This window comes from Staurois parvus, unplaced genomic scaffold, assembly GCF_062004578.1.
Source record: "Staurois parvus isolate SC_StPar_1 unplaced genomic scaffold, SC_StPar_1.0 ptg000436l, whole genome shotgun sequence".
NCBI lineage: Eukaryota > Metazoa > Chordata > Amphibia > Anura > Ranidae > Staurois > Staurois parvus.
The window spans coordinates 1,228,551-1,234,550 of record NW_028318232.1 but is presented as its reverse complement, the minus strand read 5'-3'; the positions used below and the strand labels follow the sequence as shown (position 1 = coordinate 1,234,550).

The following is a 6,000-nucleotide window of genomic DNA, read 5'->3' as shown; positions in this document are numbered from 1 at the left end:
GAAAAATCAGTGAATTTTGTGCGCTAATAAAACGGTTAAGTACATTTCTCCGCTTCTCGTTCTTAAAGTCGTAATAAAGCCACAAGCCCACAATAATTGTCATGGTAGGTGCCCCACTAAGTGTAGGTGGCACTGGCTGCAAATCTCCTCAGACAAGGCAGCTCTCCCCTCACACATAAAGCAAACAGCCAGCTATCAGCATTCACACTGCTCCTGCAAATGTTCCTTTTTGTGGCACACGTGATAAGGCGGAGCTTACCTACCTTCTACCCCCGTCAGTCCATTTTGTTTCTCATTGAAATATTCTCAACGCCTGTCCGTATAAACGTCAGCCCACGGTGGAAGGGCAGCTACATGTGGGCGTTGCTTATCGCCGGTCGGCAGTATTTTTCCATAAGCCGCTAATTTGCATAACGCTGGGCACGTGATCGTGGGTCTAGAAGTGGGCGGAGCGGTCGGCGTTCGCGTTTGAATGCCGGAGCTGGAGGAGCCGAGGGAGGAAGAGGGCTCGTAGGAAGGAGGTTCTGGAACGGCGGCGAGTAAACGCTTCGTTTTCGGTTCCCGTGCATCTCTCGTTTAGTGGTCCTGCCAAGATCAGCAAAGGTAAATTGTTCTCGTATCGCCGTTTTAATTGCGCTATATCGTGATAGAAGCGCGCTATTATCGTATTCCTCGCTGTACTCAAGATGGCGCCCGCTCTAGGAAGGAAAGAAAATGGTGCGCAGCGCCCTCTCCCTTTCACAGGAGGTAGGTGTGGCTTCGGGGAACAGGAACACGTGACTCGATGTTAACGCTGCTGCATTGTTTGTCCCGTTCTGCATGCGTTAGCTGACAAGTACAGCCGCCATTTTCTAGCAACATTTCGTGAATAGATAAGTAGGGGGCGGGAATAATTCCAGCATGGGTTTTTTAAAATTGAAAGCTAGTGTCAGACAGTAGTCAGTCCAGAGGTCCTAAAATCACAGCAAGGTGAATGTTCCCATTTTCTCACTGCTTGAAAGCTCCCCTTGTAAGAGTAAACTTTGCATTTCTCTCATTTTGAGATTCCTAATGTATGTCTCAGGAGAGCTTTTAATGCATGCCAGGCCTTGTTTTGGGTACAAGTTATTTTCAGTTAGTAGAATGTTTGTTTTTATTTAGAGTGAGCTCTTAACTCAGCAAAGCTTGTTGTGTGATGGTAAGTGGACTCAGAACTATTTGTTATGGGTGGATCTCTGTCAGGATCCTTGTTGCCATGGAGATCCACGCTGTCAGTGTCACTTCTGGCTGTTCTTCCTGGAACTTTTCATTAGCTTACAGTTAGAACAGTCTGTGCCCATGGATATGTTGCTCATTTGGTTTCAAACAACCCCATGAGCAGTACTGCGGTGGGAATATCAAAGTCTCTGAAAGTTGAAGGTATTTTTCCAGGCTGTGTTCACCATTCTTTGTTGGTGCAATGTACCATTCTTTCTGAATGACACCCCCCCCCCCCCCAACTCACCTTGCTCCAGTGCAAAACAAACGGGGTGTGGCTACCAGAAAAGGGGCAAGTATCTTGGGGGGGGGGGGGGGGGTGTTAAAGTGCAGTGCCAGCCCATTACACACAAAAAAATGCTTGTGATTTTAACACAGTGCACCCAGATGGTTCGGTGTGAATGTAGCCTTATTATTCCGCTTTAAGGCCTAGGACCCACCCGTTAAGGATTGGCACCTTTGAGGAGTGGCTACCTAATTTCTGCTGCATTCGCGATCTGATGCGGAAGTTGTCCTCCCTCCCTGTAGTCTTCAGGGACTTGTGACAGGTCTCAGAAGACTAGGGGGGCCGTTCACCGGGCGCAGCACTACTGCACAGTGGGCACCCAACTGTGAAGGTGCAAGCTGGACTGCTGGTGAAACCAACTGTGGTGAGGACAGTGCTGGATTGAAGGACAGGTGTATTTTTTTTATTTATTTAGTCAGCAGCTGCCATTTTTGCAGCTGCTTTTCTAAAGCGCAGAATTACATGCAATATTTATTTGTTTGCCCATGCAGAGGGGTTGCCCAGGTTAAGTGCCCTTTTTCTAGGGGAGAGGAGAGCAAAGATATGGTCACCTGACTTACCAATTCTCCCCGCACAAGACCGTGTTTTTTTTTTTTTTTTTTTCTGGCTCCTACCACCGACTAACAAATTAAAGCTAAACACCAGCTAACACTTTTTTTTTTTCTAGACAATTACAGTAAAAGTTTTATTTTCCTTTTGGTATACATGTTTTATATAAATGATTAAAAGCTTACTGTTGTAAGCACCCCTGTCAGTGTTAAATGGTTTTGTCTCAACATTCTGGCACTTGTGCGATACAGCCTTTCCTATTAAAGCGGTATTAAACCCACATACAAAAATGTAATATATTGCAGCTTACCAAATCCTTAGATGTGGTAGTTGCATCAGTTTTATTTTCTTTGGCTTTCCCTCTGTTTTAACCTGGTGATCTGGCCAGTAACCCATCTCCTGTATTAGTGGGACACAACTGGAGAAATGAGCACAGGACACAGCAGCATTGTCAGTTGGGAGGGGGATGGGGGAGTGTTAAATGTGTCAACAGATTTGAATAGAATAACAAATTGAAATTTAGTGTAAACACAATATGACATATTATACCCCTCCCTCTTTGTTTTACCTTAAAAAAAAAGTGTGGCGCACTTTGTTTACATACATGTACTTGCCTTAAAAATTGCAATTTTCTTTTTTCCACCTTCTTTTTTTTTTTTTTTTTATTTGTATGTGTTTTTTTGTTTTGTTTTGTTTTTTTTACACTTTATTGCTATCATGGGGGGGCTAAAAAGCCCTCTATGGAAATACATTAGGGGTTTTGGACTCCCAGCAGTACCCCTGCCCTCCAGTGCTGCTATTTAAATACAGATCAGATTTGAATAGCTGCTCCTCAACTACACTGCCCAAGGAATGACTTCTCTTGCAGGGTCATTAGTTGCCGGAGGGACATTCCCTGAGTTCCTCCTATTATCACTGGGGAAGCAGTTTTTCAGTCCCTAGTGGAACGTGGGTACTATTGGCCAGGGGACTTTGAGACCAGTAGCAGCTGTGAGCTTGATTTAACCACTTGTCTATCATGCTGTTTATAAAAGTAACTTGGTAGACAAATGGTTAAAGGAAGTTGGAAAAGAACACTTGCTGTGCAGATCACCAAGTGAAAATGAGGGGAGGGGGGGAATTCAGCCACTAAATCTAAGAACTGGTAAGCTGCAATATAATTGTTTTGGGGTTTTTAATACAACTTTAATGACTTCTCATTTAAAGCTGTGGCAAAAAATGGCATACATAGGTGGCAGATTACTGTGGTGGTTAAAAGCTGACCTCTTTTAGCCACGTGTATGGCCAGCACTTCTTCATTCTTTATGGTGTAAATGGTAATCCTCATAATATCCTAATAGATGTGGCATGTAGGTGGAGTTGGGAGAACCACAGAGGCACTCAAGTCACGTAGCGGCAGATGTGTGGAACTGCCACGCACCGTAGGGAGATCCAGGCATTTGTTGTAGCAGTTTGCAATTCTGGATGATTCTATCGTCCCTTCTAGTGCTGCAAGGAGACAAATATTGGATTCACTGGCAGTGGAAATGGTAATAGACATGTATTTTAAAGTGATGCTGTAAAGATGCATGTTGAATACGCACACTTTAATATCTACATGGGCCCCTTGATTGCGTAGTCCCTTTTTTTTTTTCCTCTGGTAAAAGGTGAACTTGGTCTTTAACAGGAATATTAATGCAGATTATGTGGTACATTTTCTAGAAGGTTACAGATTCATGAATTTCTTCCTCTGCTGTCTGTAATATGACACCTGACCCTGACTACTTTTTAGTTCTGCATCTGTTTAAAGTGAAAATCTATTACAGGCATTTGCAAATATATGGCAGTTGACTTCCTAGGATTACAAGAGTAACTTCAATTATCATTGCTTATTCCATATTTAATACAAATCAGACTTTGCTTTTCACGATTGATTCAAATTTGAAAAAATAAAACAAATATGGTATAGACAAAAACAATGGGACCATTACCTAATATTTTGTTGCACAACCTTTTAGAGGAAATCGTTGCATACTGCTTGAACACTGCTCCAGCTGTCTCCAAGTTTGAAGGGTGCCTTCTCCAGGCTTCATCTTCCAGCCTCGTTCATTCTCTTGTTGGAGGATCCATGACCTGCGACTTAGATTGAGCTTGTACCTTTTTGACCTTGGATTTCGGATTGTATTTCTCTTTGGAAGTTTTTCTTCACTCTGTCAATGATTTGAGACATCCTTTTTGTTTAATTTGGGGTTGAATTTTGACCACATCCAGGGCGGATGGCTACATTTCCATGGCCCATTATATAGTCAAGTTGAAAAAAGACACAAGTCCATCTAGTCCAGGTGTTTCCAAACTGTCTAAACAAGGGGCCAGTTTACTATCCTTCAGACTTTAGAGGGGATGGACTGTGGCCATTGTGAGTAGAAAATGTCCTGGTGTTGATAGCAATACAGCATCTTTGGTGTCAGTGGTAGGGATTTTGCTACATTCTTAATGTCAGTCTTCATCTGGTCCTTTGGGCTGCAGTTTGTAGATCACTGACCTAGTCCAACCAACAGGGAAAAAGTCTTCATACCCAATCCTATACCCACAATTGATCTGGAGGAAAGCAACCCCCGCCAAAAAGAAAAACCTAATCCTGTTCACTCCGATAGGTGGGGGGATTCCCCTCAGCCATTCACTCCCCCAGCTGTTTTCCTTGAATGTAGCCCCGAGTGCATGACTTTACATTTTATCAACCATGAACATCATTTGCTACATATAGTAGTTGGCCATCTAAATAGTGCATTGAAATCGGCTTGTAAGTTGGAGACTTCCTGTAAGGATGTTATTACACTACATACAGTCAGGTCCATAAATATTGGGACAGCGACACAATTCTAACATTTTTGGCTCTAAACACCACCACAAGGGATTTGAAATGAAAGAACAAGATGTGATTTAACTGCAGACTGTCAGCTTTAATTTGAGGGTATTTACATCTAAATTAGGTGAACGGTGTAGGAATTACAACAGTTTTCATATGTGCCTCCTACTTGTTAAGGGACCAAAAGTAATGGGACAGAATAATCCTAAATCAAAATTTCACTTTTTAATACTTGGTTGCAAATCCTTTGCAGTCAATTACAGCCTGAAGTCTGGAACGCATAGACATCACCAGACGCTGGGTTTCATCCCTGGTGATGCTCTGCCAGGCCTCTACTGCAACTGTCTTCAGTTCCTGCTTGTTCTTGGGGCATTTTCCCTTCAGTTTTGTCTTCAGCAAGTGAAATGCATGCTCAATTGGAGTCAGGTGATTGACTTGGCTATTGCATAACATTCCACTTCTTTCCCTTAAAAAACTCTTTGGTTGCTTTTGCAGTATGCTTTGGGTCATTGTCCATCTGCACTGTGAAGCGGCATCCAATGAGTTCTGAAGCATTTGGCTGAATATGAGCAGATAATATTGCCTGAAACACTTCAGAATTCATCCTGCTGCTTTTGTCAGCAGTCACATCATCAATAAATACAAGAGAACCAGTTCCATTGGCAGCCATACATGCCCACGCCATGACACTACCACCACTATGCTTCACTGATGAGGTGGTATGCTTAGGATCATGAGCAGTTCCTTTCCTTCTCCATACTCTTCTCTTCCCATCACTCTGGTACAAGTTGATCTTGGTCTCATCTGTCCATAGGATGTTGTTCCAGAACTGTGAAGGCTTTTTTAGAGGTCGTTTGGCAAACTCTAATCTGGCCTTCCTGATTTTGAGGCTCACCAATGGTTTACATCTTGTGGTGAACCCTCTGTATTCACTCTGGTGAAGTCTTCTCTTGACTGTTGACTTTGACACACATACACCTACCTCCTGGAGAGTGTTCTTGATCTGGCCAACTGTTGTGAAGGGTGAATTCTTCGGTCATCCACCACAGTTGTTTTCCGTGGTCTTCTGGGTCTTTTGGTGTTG

General features: G+C 43.1%; 1 protein-coding gene across 1 annotated transcript in view; it reads left to right on the top strand.

Annotated features, from left to right (window-relative positions):
- The first annotated feature begins 318 nt into the window (after positions 1-318).
- The window catches only part of ATF7IP (activating transcription factor 7 interacting protein), a 142,394-nt gene continuing 136,712 nt past the window's right edge, over positions 319-6,000 (top strand). Inside the window, exon 1 of the mRNA XM_089687693.1 lies at positions 319-603. The gene's annotated coding sequence lies outside the window, so the exon portion shown is untranslated. The remainder of the gene's footprint in view (positions 604-6,000) is intronic.